We start from the raw sequence: 20,697 nt of genomic DNA, 5'->3' as shown, positions 1-20,697 counted from the left end.
TAAATCTTGATATTCAAATATTTTACAGATTATTTATATCAATATATTTTAGACCTGTGGACAGTTTGCTAAATATTTGCTATAAATATATCTCCCAACGTTCATTATTCCCTCTGAACGTGGAATGACGTTGCATTGTTCCTGATTGCTCCCTACATGACTCTGTCAAGTTTCCAAGATGACCATGTAAAACCTTAGGGCAGAGGTTTATTTCTTAAAAATACTTTATTTAATTTTTTTTTTAAACCAACAGTTACCTATGAAAATGTTTGTGGAAAGCAGATACAGGGTCTGTGAATAGGAGCATATTGTTTAACTCCTGCTCCTCTTTATTTGCTTACTCTTTGCTCTTCACTACTTTGGTCCCCTCCAGAGGGTTGGGAAGGCTGCTCTGGCCACGGTGTCCTGCCAATATGTGACAAGTTCAAGCGATGTCCCTCTGGGCACTTGGCTGGAGCAGGCTCTCTTTGTAGCAGCCCTGACTTTGATGGCAAAGTATTAACTGTTCGGTTGAGGGAGGGGAGGAGAGATCAGAGCACAAGTTAGGCCAGCTGCCAGCCACGCTAAAATTACTTCTGTAACCACTCCAATATGTGTACCAGAATTTAGGGACTCTGATATATTCAGACAGAACAGTTTTACACAAAGGGTAGTTGAAATACAGTCTGGAACAAACTGCCGAAGTCAGCAGTAGAAGCAAATAGTGTAAATCAGTTCAAGGAGGAGTTTTTGAAGAAGGCAGAGGGAAGAGCGTAGAGCTACTAGCTAGAAGTTCAAGTTTCAGATGATGAAACACAGATTGATTTGTATTTCCTGAGGTTATGAGGGCAGGTCTTCATGGACCATATCATCCTCTTTGGGCTGTTAAATGTTCGTATGTACTTTTGTGCTGCGTTTCATTCTCTTTCAGTCTGGAGTGATGCTTTTTTCCCCCCCACCCTCTTGCTTGTACAGTCTCTTTAGATAACGTCTTGCAGAGTGGAATGCATACCACAGTAAGTCTGCTTCCTAGCATCTCGGTGAACTTCATCAAAGTCAGAGTAACCATTTAGTTACAGTGATGTAATCAAGTACACTTTTCAGTTTATAGGCATATACATTTGCATGCATTGTGTTGTTTCCTGGGAAGGACCTCCGGACCATGATACAATATTTATGTCTACACTGTAAGGGTAAAGAAATCAGCTATGAAATCAAACACAGAAGTCTTTTAGCTGTTTCAGGGTGCCACTAATCTCAGTGCTTTCACACTGATGTGATGAAAGGTGTGCATCGCAGGAGGGGACAAAACAGAAACCTGGGGGGAAACAAATCCACTTTACTACTTTCCAGTGGTGATCCTTTATTTTGTCCTTGTGGCCAGTGACACGTTCTTGTTGAGTAGAGAAATTCTGCCATGAAGTACTTTGAACTTTTTTTTTTTTTTTTTAATTTTATTTCAGTAAGTCCATAAACATAATTGTTGATGTAACAGAGTCCCTTTGCCTTCTCCCACATTTGCAACCCAATTACACTGCGCTCTTGCTGGGGTCCTGAGCCAGCTCCCCTGAATCCTTCTTTTAAAAGGCTTGGGAGAGCAGTGATGGGCCTGATTCTGCAAGGTGGTGTGCTCCATAAACTTCATGTCATGTCAGCATAAAATTTTCCATAGCTTGTTGGATGGGGCTTTACCTTGAATTTTACCTAGACTTTTTTTTAAGTAGATAAGTGTCTTAAATCACATAGACTGCCATTACTAATATTACATGAGGGAAGTAGCTTGTATTTGATTTCAGTCTTCAGTTTGCAAGTCATACATTGTGCTAGGTAACTTGTTTATGTAATGTTTTCAGTAGAAATTTTTCAAACGTACACGTTTCCCCTTCTTTTCAATTATCTTTTATTGCAGCTCTGATAAGCAAAACACAAATGTCCTTTGTTTATTTTGATGCAAGAACACAAAATACAGATTCTTACTGAGATTCCCTGAGCTTTGGGTTTCTTGCTTAAAGTAACATTTCTTTTCACTGATATTTTTGTGAGTATTTCCAACACCTTCTGCCTCAGCATAACATTAAAAAATACTCTCTGTTCATCCATTACTGTACCTATTGGTGTGGTAAAAGAGCACAAAATACCTCTTGATTCTTCCCACTTTCTTCCTACACTCACAACCCTGATGGAAATCAGAAGTGCAGTTCCATAACAAAGAAAAATAATAAGAAAATTAACCGAACTTTGTAAACGACCAGAAAGGTTTGGTTCTTCCTTCACAGAAATTCATAACCTGTGCCGGCACAATCTCTGTTCCCTGCTTCTCAGCCATAGATGTGCTGGTATTGTGTTTAAAGCCCAACAGAGCAGTAGCAACAAGACAGAGATGGCCTTACAGAAACACAGCAGCCAGATGATTGGATCCCATTTCCCACAGGTTTCTAAGCCTGCAACTGAAAATGTCTTGTAACTCTATTAGGAAAGACCTACGGTGATCAATAGAAGCAACAAGGCCACGCAAGTACGTCTCAGAGCACAATGAAAATTGCACATCCCGTGGTGCTCAGGGGACTTAATATTTTTCAGTGATTTTCTCACCCCATCTCTTGCCCTTGTTTACGGAGCAGTTCTTCTGTCTCGTGCAGCTTTATTGTGAAATGTAACCGGACTTGTTCATTATCATAGTTTACTCAAAAAATCAGTTCTGTATATTTCCTAAGGTTTTAGGTAATATAGATTTATTTAAAAAAAAAAAAAAAAAAGGAAAGAAAAAGAAAAAGCTTTCTTTAGTTTTGTAAAGATTGGTTTATATTTGGAAGTGGCACTCTGCAGCTTAAAAGAGAAGATGTCTGCGCTGGTGAGACACGAGGGCAGCAGTCCCTTTACCCATCTCTCCTGTTTGAGACAAGGGGGCTGGGGTCAGGAGCAGGGGTATGGTTTCACTGGAGTTGACTGGTGGTGGACCCACAGATTCAATGGAGTGAATTGGGATCACAGGCTGACAGATCACTCTCCTAGATGTTCTGCTCTGGGTAGATCTGAGGTGACATTGGAAATGACATTGGCATTTATCTACAAACATCTAACACCTGACCAGAACAGCATTCTTGTGGCTTCAGTTAATACAGTCTCCCTCTTCTCTGATATTAGAGAGAGAACTGGATCCTCGTTGAAGCTGTAAGGAGAAGAAGTGATCCGTGCTATTTATTAATGATTTTTGTATAGCTGTTTATTTTCTATAGAGTTAATTTCACAGTTATTCCAGGGCTGGACCTTAATAACTGAATAGGATAGAAATTCGAATACAGGGTCATGAGAAGGCAACTGGCATTCCCCACCCCTGAATCCTCCTATGAAACAATATGATGGGGTACTAAGAATCGGGGGAAAAATCCTCTGAGATGTTCTGTGAGGCTGAAGAGGCTGTTTGCTAGACAAAGATGATCACAGAAGGCACGGTGAACTGCAGCACAGCAGTAATTAATGCGGGATTCCCAGGTAAATTCATAAAGTTATATCCCACTGAAAACATGTCTTTCAAATAATCCATTTTCTTCTCTGCATGACTGGGGCAGTTAGTTATGGGGATGCAAAGATTCAATTAGATTAGGAAAACCGTTCAAAAATTTGAATGATTATGTGGAACTTCGATTAATTATGGATCAGAAAAATAGCTGTGATGATCTTTCAGAACCGCTTTTCTTCATTTTTTGGTCATTCTAAACCATCTGTGGATAACCAGCAACAAAGGATTTGATCCCACAGATTTGAGCTCAGAAGTAGTCTCACAGGAATTAGTTTTGCTTAGATGGACTTCTTCTCAACAGCTTTCAGAACTGAGTCTTATTTTAGTGACAACTAAGAGACTGCTCGTTCTATTACGTAATTATTTTTAGTTTGCTGTTATGCACCCCCTACAATATATTGTTTAAAACTTTTTTTATTTTATTTTTTTAATGTGAGAAAAACAAAATATTTGCCTGGAGGTGCACAGGGAGTCTTTTATAGACAGTGTATTTAGCTCAGAGCACAGGAAAAAATGACTACTTGACTAGGTTAGCTTTGGGTACCCTCAGGCTCTTTGAGATTAGTTTTAGATTCATATGCTATGGTCACTCATTGACCAAGCTGTTTCAACCCTTATACATATCCAACAAAGGATCATTTCCCTCAGGCATGGTTTTCTTTCAATCATATTTAGCAAAACCATTAAACACACTTGGGACTTGCACTGAGGAGAGAAACAACTTTATATGTACACAATTCAAAACAATTTTCTTCTTTAGGAAGAAGAAAAAACTTGGTTAAGTGTTAAGCCTCTGTTTGTCAAGACTTAAGTTTGGTGCACGCTAAAAGGGTTCTGTATAACTTCCCCTGCCATTAAATTACTTTTGCACTATTCCTAGTCATTTTTGCCAATATTTTTAAAGTCGATGCAAAGATGCTTTATTCCTAAGCAAACAGAAAAATGAAATATTTCTTATTTTTATTCCCAAGAGCGTTTGACAGTTGATACAGTAGTGGGATGGGAAGCAAATGGTACATTGATTACTTTTTATCTTTTGAATAGCTTTTACTTTAGCAGCCAAATTTTATTTTTCAACAAATCCTCAAACCATAAGGTTTTCAGCTTTGATGTTTTTTAAAGAGAGTTCTTCACACACCCACACGCGCGCACCCCCCCTGCCCCCCATATTGTAGAGGAGATGAGCATCCGCAGTAGTGGATGAAGAGTCTCTGTGGGGAAAGGGCGCAAAGGAGAGTGGTTGGATGCCTTCGCCTACGGCATTTAGTCGTGCCAGTTTTCTGATCCCCCGCTTAGCTTCCTTCATGTGCAAAGTCATATTGGCTCCAGTTCAGTGAAATTCAACGCAGGAAGAGTAAGTGTTCGCACACAAAGACTATTTGTAGGACTTGTTACTGGACCCTAAATTTGGAAATGGGAAGCGTTCCCAGATGGCCTATAAAGTGAGTATTTTTGGTTCTTAACTGAGAAAGATTCACATTAAATTCAACGAGTTCTCTTTATTAAACATATTTTGGCCCATGTTTTATAGAAAAAACTCTTCACAACAGTGTAGCTTTGAGTAGAGTAGAAATGCATGTGAGAAGGAGGTGTTGCGGTTTTTTGTGTGCTGTCTGTGGGTGTATTTCCCTATGCATGGAGTTATTGTTTGTGGGAGAACGGGGGGAATTCTTTTTCCTCATACAGTTATCTATTTTGGGTGAGTGTCTAAGAAAGAATTATCTCCCAAATTATCTGAGAAATAAATGATGCTCTCCCTTCAAGATCTATCTTAATTCAAATGCCGTGTCTGACAGGTTTCACTTCGGAGTTCAGACTCACCACTGCACTTCAGCTGCTCAAACCAGAAATCTCTGGTGACACTCCCTCTGCTTACTCTGGCTGGCTTTTACTTGAACTCTCTTGGATCTCTCTACACATGAAGGCATGTGTACATATTCACTCCCCCCGCCTTCTTTCTCTGTATGGAGATCACCTGAATTGCTTAAATCTTTTGATTTAATTTTCATTTCTTTTCTGATAGCAGAGGAATTCCTTAGATTTATATTAAAGCCATGATATCTTATATCTATAAGCTCTTCTATAGTCAGATTTTGAATTTTTACAGGTGTCTTTCATCAGATAGTATGACATTCATGCAGGATTGTTTTTCTGTAATCATACATCTTCAGTTACTGCAGGTACTTAACGGTATTGTGCATTGAGCTGTAAACATGAGGGTAAGACAGACTTTCTTCTTTGAGGTGGGACCAAAATGGATAGATAGCAGTTATTTAGTTCTACAGTTTGGGTTTTTGTTTTTTCCTTTTCATGACTATCTTGACAGTTCATCATAAGTGCTAAAATTCAGAATGAAAGGTAAACTGTGGACCTAATTCTTGCTAAGTCATATTTAAAATGCCCCTAACCTTTGATACTCCACTAAGTTGACTGGAATTTTAATTTGCTCTTTTCTGACGACTTTGAATGGAGGACTCCTGCTTGAGAAGCTCTTGAAACAGCCTTCGACCTGTACAACTTTAGGAATAATGCTGGTTTTTAAATCTCCTATTTCTGATTATGTTTCCTATCTTATGAAATTAGCGTTACATTTTTAAACACCAGGCTGCCCTTTTTAACTTCTTACGCTTCGTGTAATGCTATTCTGGACCAAACAGAGACTGAACCAAATTTTGGGAAGTGCCCATTAGTTTTTGGATGCTTCCTTTTCTCACAGTGTCAGAGTAACCAAGTTCTTCCTTTGTCAAGACTTGTTGAGCAGTTGCCTAAGATCACAGTCTATCTGTTAATAGAACTAACTACAGTGCAGTTTTAAGGCCTCTAATTTTATTCTTGTATTATTCCTCTTTTCGATTGTGCATCTTGTCATCTTCAGCTATTAGAAATTCTAAATTTCAGCATTGAAAGTGCTAAACAGTCTCTTCTAGTAGTATTTCATTAACGCTTTGTGATTTAATATTTCATTGTATGTAAAAGTCATGAGACATTACAACATGAAAAGTACTGTATAAGTTTTATTGTATTGGTTACTTCTTGCCTGTTAGGTAGCAGCAGCGCTTCCTGATGATTCCTGATCCTGATTCCAGCAGTGAAAATCAGAGATATTTTTCTTGCAGGTAAAATAATTAGTGATCTAGGTAGAAAAGAATACAATTTATGTGTGCTCGGTCATGCAGAATATCAGACTTTTTTAACCATATTGTCAGTTTCTGGCAGTTAGAAAAACAGATTATTCAGAATTTCATCCTTTTAGCTATAAATTAGCATATTTGGATTTATTTCCTGGAATTCCCATAGTACATATGGTAGGCTACAGCAAGCATATTATCTCTGAAAAGCTCTCATATCTTCTGAAAATATCAAATGTTTTAGAGACTTTCAGAAGAAAACTCAAAACGAAGGTAATGGCCTAAATCCAGCAGTGTTGTATATGTGGCTTTCAGATTGTCAGTGACGTGTTCCCTACGTGTGCGCCTGAGATGAGGAACTTAAAATGACTTCAGGTTTTAATTTCTTAAGGTGACAAAGCTTAGTTCTGCTTAGTGATGTGATCACCCAGTGACAGCACCTTTGCCTTCATGCCCACAGTACTGATTTTGCATCTTCTAAAGGCAGATCCTGATGTCCTTTTTTTTCTTTTTTTTTTCTTTTGGAATGATAACACAGGATTTAAATTGCTGACAGAAACTTCCTGATGATCTCTGTGCTACCAGTTTGTAAACTGGCAAAATTTCTACACTGTACAATTAAACAAAGCTTTTTTGTGTAGATCACTACTCCTGTATGTGAATAGGCTTCTAATTTCCTCCAGCACCACCTGTAGTCAACATAGAAAGGAGCTCCTGGAGAGAGTAACTCGGAGCACCTACATTTGGTTCCTGTTCTGAGTCACCTGGAAGAAGAACCCTCTCTCCAGTCACTCTAGAACCCAGCTGACTAAGCGAGGTGGCCAAAGTTGAGCTGTTTGAATGCTTTGTTCATGTTTCGTGACAGTTGACTTCAAAACCATTTAGTGAATTTCCCTAGGAAAAAATATTGACCCAAATCTTGTTTAAGACTTAACACAGAGATATTTTATGGATGTCTGAGTTGAATAGAGTTCAGGCAGAATTTTCTCCCCACGTGTTTGTGTGAAACAGGAATCTGAATTCAGTCTACTTCATAGAATCATAGAATGGTTAGAGTTGGAAGGGACCTCAAAGATCATCTAGTTCCAACTCCCCTGCCATGGGCAGGGACACCTCCCACTAGACCAGGTTGCTCAAAGTCCCAACAGTTTAGGCTTCTGGAGATTAGCAGAAGGAATAATCCCATGTTATGGAGTAGATTTTTAATGTTCCCTGCAGCTGAAGCAGTTCTGCATTACGTTCAAGCAAAAACTACACTTTGGCAGTGGGGTGAAACATTAGAGAATTCTCCTCAAATTAGTTACAGAAATTGAATGACAGGACAAATTAAAAAGAGGCAGGAGGGGGTGAAATATTTTATTTTTAAAATACTCCATAAAGACAAACATGCAGTAAATTAGCAAGCGTGCTCGCAGTTATTCATGGAAACGTTTGAAAAAACCATGGGGTTGGTTTGTTTATTGTTTGGCAGATTTTTCCAGTGTTTTGTCAGTTTTCCACAGGACGCTGTGCATAGAGCTCCTTGGGAGGATGACCAGAAATCTTTGAGGAACTTTCAGAAATGATGAACCAGACATGGAGGAATGCAGCCAGAATGACAGTGCAAGGCAACAAGCTCAAAGCTGGATATTTGGAAACCTTTCCACCCCAAAGGCATAATTTTGAGCAGAACATGTATGAAGTGAGAAAATGATAGGGATCCACGGATCTACCTGCATTTAGTTCTGGATACTTCAAAAGCAGCAGTTAAAAGCACAAACCAAACTTCCTTTGCATTTGCAGCAGGTGGTATTAATTTATGTCATTTAGATTAATAGCAGCTGTTGTTTAACAATAGCTGTTGATAAACTAGCATTGTTATAACAATATGCAAAAAACTGCATCTAAACTCGGGAGGGGGGGTGGGGAGAGCAGCCAAATGCTCCACCCTGATATATATAGATAGATATATATATTCCTCTGTCCACACACAGAAATGATAACTTCAGTATTTTTATTGGGAGTGGTGAAAAACAGCTACTTGCAAATTAAGTGAGAAAAGGAACAACAGATTGGAGCTGTATATTTTTTAAATGTTGCTTCCAACCACAGTGTAAGTGTTAGAAAGGAAGGGGAAGCTTTTTGGGGAAATATATTGGGTTTTATTGCAATAAATGCTTCTGGCTCAAGGACATCCATAGTTTAACCTGGTAATCTGTGGGAAGTAGAAGGGCATGTGTTGGCAGAAGAGAACAGAGCTGTGAAAAGGATCTGTCCTTAGGACCTGTCTATCTTCCCGTTCATAATAAAAGCAAGAGAAAAAAGAAGCAGTGTTATCAGTACACTTCTGCAAGTGAATTAGCTAGCACAGATTTGATAAAGCTTATAAACCCTCTAGAGCAATCGTGACAGTTTGCTGGCTTGGGCTTTGTCTGCTGCCAGTTACTCCTTGCTAGTGGCACTCTTTATTTATGCTTCAGTACCACGTTATCCTCTGGGCTTCAAACAGAAGGGACCTGTCTGTAAGTGTTTTGGTTGTGGTGTTAAAAAATAAGAGTGCAGCAAAACACATGCAACAGTGCCCAAGATCCGTTTCAGCCAGTTTCCCTTCTCGTGGTGTTGCTTCCCCGTGTCTGTTGGGTACGCACGGAGCGTGGCTGAGGTGGTATATGTCTGCCTTCCACTAGAGAGTGTCACAGAGTTATTTGAATGAATGAAAAAATCCAAGTGGGTGCATGATCTGCTTTGTTTTAGGTTAAATGCAAAGCGGTGTGACCTCAAGAACAGGAGACAGGTGTGCCTGCCTACGTGTTTTCCATTTTCTACCACTGCCATTTATCCCTCACGCTGAAGCTGAAAATGAACATAGTGCAGCAGGTAGCCATGTTTTAATACACACCGGGTTTTTATCCGTTTGACAACGTGTGCACATTAACGTTATGGTAAATAGCTCATCTGATACGTTTTGCTCTCTTTTTACTCAAATTCAATATATACTTCAAAATATTAGCATAATTTTGGGGTCGATTACCACAGGCGTGTCTAGCACAGGGTATTGGCAAATAGTTTAGGTTTTGTATCAGCCTGTGTAAAATTCTACACATGGGAATCTGGGAAAGAAAGTTGCAGTCCATTAGCAAATTCTCATATCTGGACTGAATATGTATATGCATAAGTAGAGAAATTGAAAAATGGTGTTAAGTAGTCAGAAAGTCTCCAAAGGGACATGTGGACAAGAAGCTACAGTAATACCATTATTATCATAAAAAGAAAAAAAAAAAAAAAACCTTAAAAGTGAGGACAATAGTAACACTCCAAATCCATAAAGTAATTTCTTAACCCCTGAAATTTCATATGGAAGTGCAAACACTGACAGTATTGTTTTTCAGGTGTATAATGTCATAAAAAAAACTCCCATTCCTTTTTCTAAATGAAGGATTATTCATGAAGATACTTTATTTAAAGTAATAAATTAAAAAAATGTAAATACTGTGCTGACCACTGTAGTGCTTAAAATGGGCTTGAATCCTCACCGTCAATTTAGGAGAACTCTCCCGTCCCTGAATTCCAGCAAACTCTGCAATTCAGCTGTTTTCTGTTATAGAGGACTGATCCCTCCTTTTCTCCAGGTTTGTGGTCCATGGTCAACATCTTTGTCTGGTGTACGCTGTTTTCGTTCTGCTTTAATGAATGGGATACCTCAGGTGCCACTAGCTGAGAATCTGTCCTTTGATCCCATCCTGTCCCCACATCTGGGGACATACAGAAACCTCATCAGGCACATTTTTATTCCCAGATGATTTCCAGATCACAGGAAGAATTTAAAAGGCTCTGGAAAACTCAAAGACAGAAGCAGCACGGCCAGTTGGGCTCAAGAGCTTCATTTCCTTACCTTTTCCTTGAGAAAACTGAGGGCTAAAGGGTCGAAGCAGGGGCCTAAGCATCCCTCGGTGATACCAGTAGTCGTTAGCAGACAAAGCTGAAGGGGACTTGAAGATATGAGTGCAGAGTGAGAAAAAGGGATTTCTCATGAAGTTAAGACAAAGCAAGTAGTACAGGGAGAGCAATTATGTCAGATCCTACCATAGTGAGGTGAGCAGTAAGCTAGGCTTGTAATGTCATGAAGGAACTGTAAGGTCCTGAGAGTTAAAGATCCTGTGATACATCTTTATAAGGTTACATATACTTATCTGTGATAATCTCAGACTTTGTTCTTAAAAACTTTCAATTTGTTTTAGCTATTTAAGTATCTCTGCAGTTAGCTCATCTCCGTATTTCCATCCTTCCCTCCTAGAAAGGTGAAGATGTACAAGTAATGTAATTAAATCTATTTGACTTTTTTTAAAATGAGCTTGAGCTGCGACTGCATTGGAAGGTAACACAGACTGATCCTTTGAGTGTGTAAAATTGATTTGGGGGGGTCTTTTGAAATTTTTGCTATTAGTTCTGTTTGTAACATACATATGTTGGAGCAAGGAAGGGATTTTTCCATCATCGTCTGACAGTCATTGCTAAATGAAGGGAAATGTACAGCTGCGGACAACGAAAAAACTCTCTGAAAGAATGCACCCACCCCCAGCGAGCAGGTTTTAAGTATAGAGGTGTGGATAATTGTAAATAACGAAAAGAATCCCAATGTTGCCTGTTGCCGACCTGAGCAGACGCTGCTCTTCCAGTGGCAGTGGGAGATGCAACTCCTCAGTCCAGCATTTGCTCCTCAATCCACCCCATCTCCTAGAGTACCTATTAGTGAAGATTAAGAAAATCCCCAATGTATATTTTTTCTAAAAAGAAGTGGGGAAAGTCTACGGATAAACTTTTTTTAAAAAAAAGAAAAAAGTTTATGAACCTCTTTTTTTTACTACTCTTTTCTAGAATATATCCGGGCCTCTGCACTACCGTGGTTACAGGAGGAGGCAGAAGGTTTCCGTGGGTCTGCCAGTGGCTCAGCAGGAAGGCATGAGTAACTCTTGATCTCTCTTTATCTCAGTTTACCCTTTATAGCTAGAATTGAAACGCATCTTTTATGGACTACACAAGAATGTTTAATTAATGTTTGAGAGCTGTGAGACCATTTAATAGGGAGTTGCTCTTTATGAAAGCAAAGACATACTTATTAATAACCAGGTGGCTGTTTTGCACTTTGTCTTCTCATAAATAGTACCCTAAAGAAAAAAAAAATATGTGTAGAAATATTTTTAGGAGCTTTTGGATAAGAATTGCTACCTCATTACTGAACCGAAGTAACTTTGAAAGATGGCTTCTACAGCCATACTATGTGCACTTTTATTGCATGAGGGATTTCTAATAGTCAACAGAAGTTCCTTCCTGAGGACATGGAGAGAGTGTGATCTAACTCTTTCAAGTTAATCATGAACCACAGAGTAAACTGATAGCATAAATTGAAAGGTCACAGTCTGTACTGAGAGAGAAGCTGTAGTATTTCCCTCTTGAAAGGGACATGGCAATTCATTTTGATCTCTGTCATAGAGGGATAGGCAAGTGAAGGTGAGAGCATGCTCCATTAGAGCTCAGCAAAAGGGGACACCTCTCACGTCCTCGCCACTCCTGCGCCCCTCACAGCAGAAGGCAAACGCAGTCTCAGGCTGTGTCCGAGCTCTGTGTTCATCCCTTGTCTTTGGCCGCGATTTGTTGGATCCTTGATGGTTTGACTTATGTGTGCACCACACTGGGTCTGGGGGAATCTCTATGAGGAAAAGGCTGCAGAAATGTCTTTATTCTCCTTTAGATTTCTCACTGGATCAAAGGAGTCCATAGGCCTTGCACTCAGTGTAACATGAATTACATGTGTGTATTTGTCATGTACCTAACTGATGGGGCAGCAGAAAACGGAGCTTGGAAATATTAATACCCAAAATGTGTTAGAATTTGATCATACTAACAGAATCTGTAAGTTAACAAGAGTATGTCTGTGTCAGGATGCGATGATCATCCAGAAATAATAGAATTTGTGTTTCAGTATGAGAAAACTGTAAAGGCTTAAAGCCAGGATGTGTGTTTATCTGCTCTTTTTTTTCCCCCCCCCCTGGAATATTTCTTCGTGCCGGGTATTGTATATCCTCCAGTCATTAGAGCTACTCATTTAAACAGGAATAGATATGTAGAAGCATATCCATGCTGTACACTCTAGGGCAGGTGAACACTAAATTTACCTCCAAGTGCTTTAAATGTCAAATAAGATTAACCGTCCGCTAATCCGTCTAACAATTCACTAGAAGTTCTGCTCTCTGGCAATGATTTTGCATAATAGACAAGGTAACCCCTTTGCTGCCTGAGAGTTTTTCAGCATACGGCCAGTAAAAAAATCCACGTGTTGGATGATGGGGCCATTTTACATGCAAAGTGCTCTTCCATATAACCTTTTCCTTGATGAACGGCAAACATTGCCCAAAGAATCCCACAGAAGAATCACTAAGTGGTTTACAAAAGTTAATGGGCAGGCACTAATGTACCTGCTCCTATATTTAGATGGAGAAAACAGTGATATGTATGTTTAAAGACCACAAATGTTGCTAGATTTTTGCAGAAAAAAAGGTAAGAACAAACTATGATAACTGAAAAATTGGCCCAAAATTGAAAGGAAGCAAAAAGAAGGGAGGAATATTTTTGTTTGCACATATAACAAAACCACTTAAGTGTAGCACAGTTTTTCCTGGTTCAGGGAAAACCAGCTTCCCTGGTTCCTCAGCTTCAGGAGCTGAGTCGTAATTCCTGATCTATAGCAAAAGCCAACAGGAAAAGGAAATCAACACTGCACGGAGATTCAAATAACTGTAGAAGAATACACTGGATTTTGGAGAAGAAAAAGGATGCTCTCTTTGAATAAGCTTCAACACCTTGACACAGAAGTCAAATCAATTAGATTTTCCTGAGACAAAACAAAGCATATGTTTATTCAGAGTTTTCTCAAGAGTCCTGTGAGAAATTTGAATTGGAAACCATATTAAAAAATCCATCTGGGAATACCTTGCAAAAGATACCTTCATGTAAAGAAATGGTCTTGTTGCCATTGGCTTAAGAAAGATGTCTCATCACACTTGACCTTGATTTCTAATTAACATCCTGGGAAAAAAGTTAAATATAAGCGGGTGTTAGTAGTATTTTCTTAACAGAGTCTTTTGTTTCAAAACTTGACAATAGTTATATTTTGGAGAAGCGTAAAGGCTTGAATTCAGGAAGAAAATATTACCAAAATATTGACCAGGACGGTCGAATAGCTTAAAAATTGCAGGAAGGTGAATCAGGTTAAAAAGTGCAGCTACGCAGAAGGGCGCGGATAGAGAAGTGGGTGCTGTTCAGGGCGAGCGAAGGAAATGAGCCTCCAGCTGCGCTGGTTGTGCCTCTCCGAGGACCCCGTGCCACCAGCCCGGGGAAGGGAGACGGCGTGAGAACGCCCCTGCCCCAGGAGGGCTTCCAAAAGCCAGAGGTGCGTAGTCCAAGAAAGGCTGTATTATTCAGCCCAAATATTCCAGCTCAAGCAGAGAGAGATTTCCCACCCTGCATCCAAACAAAATGAAGTCAGCTTTGACTCTGCAAAATGTCGATGAATTCTTCAGAGTAAATCAGCCCTGTCAGTCTGATGCGGAACTGTCACCTACTTGTGACATAATATAATATGAAATGATATTGAACAACATGCGTTTGGCACTAAATTGTTAGCGGGTTTTAGCTTTGACAGCAGCAAGTTTATTGCTTTAATCCCAAGGTCTTTTAACCCTCTTTGACATAAATTGAGGTTGGCTTTTGTGAGAAAACTCCACTTCACTCTCTCTTCCTTTACCTAAAACTGCTTTTAACAATTTATGCTCATACATCAGACACTCATTTTGAGTGACAAAAAGAAAAAAAGATCTATTAGAATAGAAGGAAAAAAGGGTCAATTTAGGTTAAGCAGTGTATGTCTCTCTTGGTAGGCATGTCACAGCTTTCTTCAGGTGAATATGAATTTTAAGTTGTAATAGTGTATTGCTGCAGCAAAAATAAAACAAATCTGTGACAAGAAGAGAGAATGAGTATTGCAGGAGAAAGGCTGATAACCTACAAGAAGACTGTTCTTCCTTTTTTTGATGCAATTTAATTTATTCCCGAGCCTGGGTCCATTTTGAAACTTTTCTTAGAAGATCAAAGGATTTTCTCCTTTATCCAAACATTGTAGAGAGGACTAGTTTAGCGAGGGTCACATGTAGAAATACAGATGTATACAATAGATTCTATGTAAGCGCAGCTTTGCTGAATAGTATAGCTGGCTGATAGCACATAATTTAATATTTCACTTTTTTGAGACACCTTGTTTAGTTTGATAAGTAAGTACACATTGTCATCAGTGCTCTGATAATCCGGTCACAGAAATACATCATATATGAACTATAACATCAATAACGTAGGACACTTTTATCACCCTTGTTTTTCTATCCTCAATTACTGTATGATGCTCGTAGTGTTTCTTTGAAATCATTTCTTTATTACATTTAAAGCTCAGCTGAATCTGCCCTTGAACTGTGTAATAATGGAGAGTGAACACATTCTCAGCATATTTGCAAATTTTTTTTTTTAATGTTTTCTTTGTTCTCTCATGGGGAAGATTATATTATTGTTCTACCATCATTTTTGCAGAAGAGAAAAGTAAGGAAAATATTAGAAGAAAGGAAACTGATGCTTCTCTCCAAGTGTGAGCATTTTAAAATTTTTTATAAATTGCAGTTTTTTCTCTTCTAGAAATCATATTTTCCTGTTTCTCTTATGTAATTCTTGTTATGTTATTTTACTATTAGCTATAACTTGCTCATAGCAATTCTTCTCCTGGCTAATGTTTAATATATAAAAAAGTTGTTCCACAAGCATCAAACCTGACATAACCTGTGGTCTCCTATGGATTTGTGTCGTGTTTCTCTTATGCTCCTCCCCACAGCAATAACCTCATTCCTCCATGGCCTTTGGCGTCCCCTCCACTCCAACACCTTCAACTCCCTCTTCACGTTCCCTCTCTCCTCCGTGTCTTCCAACTCTTCTACCATAGTATCTTCAGCTGGATGCCTAGAGTTGACTGCAGTGCCCTGCTGCTCTGCTCAGTTATGTTCCTCACAGGCTGAATACCAAATTAATACAAATGATAAATAAATTTCACTGTTTTTTTTTTTTATTTTGGGAACTCCATCCCCCAAATCAGGACAATAACAAAATAGAGAAAATTTTTCTAGACCTCCTACGACAAATTATGTTGCTTCCCAGTTATATTATATAGAAATTATAATAATGTTTCTATAGATTATAATGTATAGCAGTCTGTACCCTAGAGATATGTTGATAGCTATGTTATATTCTAAGCACATCTTGCTATACATCAAGATTAAGCCAAAGTAATAATAATTGTGAAGGTTGTCCCCATTTTTCCAGCCTTGGCATCTCATTTCTTTTTTCTTCATCCTTCTCTTTATGTGTCCTTTGGTTTGAATGCAGGATATGCCCAACTGCTGATGCAAATCCTGACTTCTCTAAAACCAAGGACAGTAATTTCCTAATCAGGATTTGGCCCTACAGAGTGACTGCACCTGCCAGAGCATCACATAATGCCTCTGCCAGGTGTTTTCCTTCCATAGGTCCTGCACCACCCCAGTGCTCTTCAGCAGGGAGACGGGAGCTGGGCTCCTACAGCATGGCTCTGACTCTTTAAGCATTTGATACTGGCAGCCCTTGCAGTTTCCTTCCCTCCGTTCCAGTTGTAAGTATAAATTCCACAACATTTCCAAATCCTGACAGAATGAAACTAGGGGAATTGGGAAAATGGGGTCAGTGTATGAATTGTGATCTTGTCCGTGGCAATAAAAAGCACTATCAGCGGGCATTCAGCAGCTGAACTACCCTCGTGTTGTTTGTATTTTTATGGACACTGTTATAACTATAGTCAAGTATGATTTAACTTTAAAAGGGATGCTGTAACATTGTTCAAGTCCAGAGCTGCCATAATCTTTTGTGGTAAATCTTTTGGATTTTATCTAGCTTTTAAAAAGAAAGGTAATACAAAGAAATAGTAATATAATACACAGAAGCTGCTTTTACAATGACTTGCCAATCCATCGTTTTTATTTGGCTTTGCATATATGCAAGCATTTCTGATCATGGTGGTTTTCTGTGTGTTTTCTTCTACATTGCATCAAACAGGCATCCCTTATAACATGTAGAGATCATTTTGTAGCCTAATTCCTACAAACACCACGTGTATACAATTCTGAGATTTCTGTTGCTTACGCATATCAGTAGCACAATTGCGTTCTAACTATTATGGATGTACTAGTTACGTTTGCTTTTAAAAACTGATTCAAAATAATTAAGGTTACTTTTGTTTATAAACATTAAATGTATTCAAAATCAATATCTTATTTTGATTCTAGATGCTCTTGTGGTGCAGAACAGGAGATGGAGGCTGTTTTGGTCATTGTCACTAATTCTGTATGAGGCCTTAGCTGACTTGCTTAGATTTTCTCAATCTTTTGGCTTATCTGTAATTTCCTGTCTCTTGTTTGGTTTATTTCATTAATGTTTGTAAACTGGTTTTAGATACTTACGTGAAAAGTGCTGAATAAGTATTATTTGCTATTTGCTGTTAGGCTTGAAAGTGGACATTTGCTGCCGCTGTCATAGAGGTAACACATTTAATGATTTTCAGGTTTTATAAATGAATAATCCACGTTGATGGAAATTTGGGGATAGCTATGTAAATAGATAATTTAGCGCATCACAAATAGGGTCTTGTAGCTAAAATGTTTAATCGGAATCTCTGAAGTTTTATTATGCAGCACAGGATGGTGAAATTGCAGGTATAAAACATACCCCGAGTCCCCATTTCTCAGTATTCCTGTCTTAGAAAAAAGCTGTAAGCAAGAGTAAAAGATTCTTCATTCCTTCAAGGTGTTCCCTGCGGGCTCGCCTGCCCTAAATAATTATACAGCCTTAAAACAGTTGTCAGGCACCGCAGTCAGGACTGCTACCTCTCACGATTTTATTGAGAATCTTGCGATAGCTGCAGCGTGTCCAGAGCCCTGTCTGCGGAGTCATAACCCTGTAAGAGGCTCTGAGCTCACCTTGTTAAATGAATGGAAGTTTTGGGCTTCTTGTTGTTAAGAAAATGTAAAATTAATCAAGCTTCCAGGTGGTGATGTCCTCCTGCCTCCTCTTATTATTTTTAGAAATCCAAAGCTTTTTAAGCCCTATCTCCTAATTTCTCTTAATTTCTGCTTGTTTAAGGCACTGTTGATGGTTTGGGATGAAGTTTTGTTGGTTGCTTTGGATTGTGACTCTCACAAGAACCCTTTTTCACCTGTCTTGTACCTGTTTCATTAGCGTTAGCGTGGCAGCAGGAATGGCCGCTGCCCATCGGTTCTCTCCATCCTGTGTTGTCCTTGGGCGCAGGTAGAACGAGCGAGCTGGCACGAGGATCGAGATGATCCGGCTCTGCCCTGCTCTTGAAGGAGCTCCCGTTCCTTTATTCAGTGATGTCTGTACTACTAGAAATGAGACCTAAGTTTGTACAGGGACTGTTTAAATCTGTCGTAGCCAATAAGGGTAAGCATAACTCCATTTACCTTTATTCCCTAGGTATAACTAGGACTGGCTAATATGGAGATATAACTGAGAAGGACAGGACTGGATGCTGAATTATTCTAATTAAAGCGTGCTTGTGAATGGTTTAATTTTCCAGTTTAGAAGAGCTTCAGAAGGGAGAAAAATACCCAACAAAACATTGCCCATGCCTTTTGGTAATGCCCAGGCCACCCCTGGTTTTTGGTTCCTTCTATTCCGACCCCTCCAAGACGACTGTCTTGCTGGGGAAGAGAAAAACAAAAAGGCCAATGAAACAAAAGAAGTAAATTGTTCTGCTGTTTTCTCTTACTGGGCAGCCTTTTGCTAGTGCATCTTTGAGGTTATGGAGAGAGAATGTATGTCTGAAATTTAAGTTAAACCTATCCCTCTCTTTGCATTTCCTATTCCTTCCTTAGCTGCTTATCTGAGCTGGAAAATTGCTCCACTGCTACTGATAGCGGGGTTATAGAGTGCTGCTTCAATTTTTTGGTTCTAGGGAATTATTTTACCTGGTCTTGTTTCCTGGAATTTTATCCCGTATGCTCTTTAGCCTGGACACTAAGGCTTATTTTCCTAGGCAAGTTCAAGTAGGTAGACTGTGAAAGTTCTTTTAAGTATAAGTAAACTAATAAATGATATTTCTAAGCAGAGGATCACGGGGGATGGGGGGAAGGGGCGGAGGGTTGATTGTTGCTTTCATTCCTAATTCACAAATTTGTCTTTACAGAAAATCCTCAGGTTGAAAAACTAACTGATTCAGTTTGTTAATTCTGAGGTAAAAATGACAAATTTCTATTTGGTCACCGCTCCCCCTTTCTTTGGTTATACTGCCATCAATAGTCCAGCCTCCAAATGGGAGCACGGGACCTCTGACAGACTAGAGAGGTACGGGTCGGAGAGGCTGCAGGATTTAGCCTATCATGGGAACAAGGATATGCGGCTGCCTGTGCCCATACTCTGCTCAAGCAGAGCTCCTGGCATTGCTGGGATTAATTGCGTTTGCACAGCGTTACTGTGATGCGGTGTGCATATACAACATAGCGTATGGAACCCCATGGTCATAAAGACCCTGTTAAATAACATCATAATTAATCACTCCTCAGATTAGAAAGGAGAAAAAAGAGATATTTTTCTGTTTAGCTTGCTTTCTTGGCCCATGGCTTTCCTGACCAGACCTTAGGTGCAACCAATAGCTGGAATCTGGTCCTAAAGCCGCATGTCTGTTCAGAGAATGGGGGTGAATGAGTCCTTATACAGTCTTCCTGTCACTGGGGAAAAGTGTCTGGGAATGGCTGATGTAGTATCCCTGGGCACCGTACAAGTCGTTCTGCATGTAGTGCAAATGTACTGTAAGTTTTCTCAAAATTCTTAAAGCTTGCGGTTCTTCCCATCATTGTGGGAATGTATTTGGCGCATGGGTGACTTGGATGCATCTCATTTTTCCCTTTGTTATTTAAAAAAAAGGAAAGTGCACTTAGGAATGCCCTGTGTTTTATGTAGAAGAACTCGGTCATTAGAACAATATCACAATCAACAAATAATATCAGAGCTCAAAAACACCAAAAAAAGCAGGATGAAAAAAAGGTGACAGGAAAGGAGGAGACAGAAGTATTAAAAAGTATTGTAGATAAAGAACTGTTGACTGCTACTCTTGTAAATATTTCAAAATATAGATCCAATGTTTTATGGGTCACTAAAACTACTGTAAATACACCAGCTGAATCCCAAATACATCATTCTCAATCCCCGGCAAAGACAAAACAATGCAGCTATAATACACCCTTCGCCATCCCTTGCAGCTTGGATTTAGCTGCAGAGCAAGATGACTGCAGATAGAATATTCAACCATAGGAAAGAAAAAGAAACCCAAGCCTGTCCTACTGTCCAGTTTTCTGTGCAGTATATAGTGTAGTACAGCAGCAGATCCCTGGGACCTTGAACTTCTCTTTATTTATTTCTGGTTCAGCTGTAAAAGCTGATCAAACTTTTCTAAGTTGCTTGGAAACTAATTTTATGCTGTAGTCTACCTACAAATTCAGAATAAATTATTCCGAGGGTTGTGTACTAAATGTGTTTTAAAAGTCTTTTCATAATCATCCATGGAGGGCAAGCTCATGCACTGATGGATCCCACCTCTTAGTGGCTTCAATGTGTGCTTTTTGTAGTGGTGCCGAGACAAAATGCAAGTCAGGTGTCTGTTCTCTGGAAAGGAAGGACACTGCTCCTGGAATTCTGTAGTCGCGACAAAGATTAGCTATAGCTTTCATTTCTCTATATCATAAACTACATTTATTTGTTTGGGGGTTTTTTTATGATTTTGTCTTTGAGTGTAAGCGTTTGACTCGAGTCAGGTTGGGTTCTAGAGGGATGCTGTTATACACACTGGTCTGTGTTTGACAACCTGAGCAATGAACGGTCCTGGGCATGCAGTAAGTAAATAAAGCCTCTAATAGCACCATAAAGAATGAGGTTCCAAAAAAGCTTATGAAGAAC

Source organism: Rissa tridactyla, chromosome 4 (assembly GCF_028500815.1).
Source record: "Rissa tridactyla isolate bRisTri1 chromosome 4, bRisTri1.patW.cur.20221130, whole genome shotgun sequence".
Lineage (NCBI taxonomy): Eukaryota > Metazoa > Chordata > Aves > Charadriiformes > Laridae > Rissa > Rissa tridactyla.
This window is presented reverse-complemented; position numbering follows the sequence as displayed.